At 36.6% G+C, this 896-nt stretch overlaps 1 non-coding gene across 1 annotated transcript; it reads right to left on the minus strand.

The window, feature by feature from the left end:
* Window positions 1-218: 218 nt before the first annotated feature.
* On the minus strand, window positions 219-325 carry LOC130039019 (U6 spliceosomal RNA). The gene has a single exon (XR_008794820.1). It is a non-coding gene; the product is annotated as a U6 spliceosomal RNA (small nuclear RNA).
* Between the last annotated feature and the right edge of the window lie 571 nt (window positions 326-896).

Here is an 896-nt window from a genome sequence, read left to right on the forward strand (position 1 = left end):
TTGCAAGACCATTTCTTGGTAAAAGGTAAAATTTGAATATACTAGAATTTTATTATTAAAGTATAAAAAATATCAGTGTGATTCTGGTTTGTAATTTTTATTAATCTTACTTCTTAAGCCCCTTGTGAAATTGGAAATGGCATCAATTGGGAGATATCAGGACAGCTAAAGATAGAACTAATCATTCAATAGATACGATTTCTTCTTTTTTTTAAATTTTAAACATGGAATCCTTCACGTATTTGTGTGTCATCCTTGCGCAGGGGCCTTGCTAATCATCTCTGTATCATTCCAATTTCAGTATATGTGCTGCCGAAGTGAGTACCAGATACAATTTCTTAAAAGATCTTTCTTAAGGACCGGAGAGGTAATTCAAGTGGTAGAGAGGTGCCTAGAATGTGAAGGCCCCCGGTTCTATCCCCGGCAACATTTCACCCTCCAATCACCAAGGAAATTCCATGTGCCTCTAAAGACTGCTGGCCTGAGCAGTATTGTCTGCCTGGTTCTAAGCACCAAACTCTCAGGCTTTTTGTCATCAAGCAGAGCATCATAAGATGAGACCACGTATTTCTAAGACCCACAGAGTATGGAATCAATTTTAAAACAGAAGACAGATCTTGCTTATATTTCTTTCCCCTAAAATAGTGGGCATTTAAAGGAACTCAACGTACGCTATATAGGCTTAGGGTTTGAATTTCAGTTCTTTCACCTCCTGAGTATATATCTGTAGATACTCTATCTTACAATTTATGAAAGCACTTCACACGTGCTTTGGTACTGAGTTGAGGAAAAAAGATGGATGATTTCCCAGCAAACTATCAAGGGCAGTTTTGACAAGACTCCATAGCCATTTGTAGTTTAAAATTTTTTTTTACTTTATAAAATAGTTCGCAATA

This window comes from Sorex fumeus, unplaced genomic scaffold (assembly GCF_029834395.1).
Source record: "Sorex fumeus unplaced genomic scaffold, SorFum_2.1 ptg000081l, whole genome shotgun sequence".
Classification (NCBI taxonomy): Eukaryota; Metazoa; Chordata; class Mammalia; order Eulipotyphla; family Soricidae; genus Sorex; species Sorex fumeus.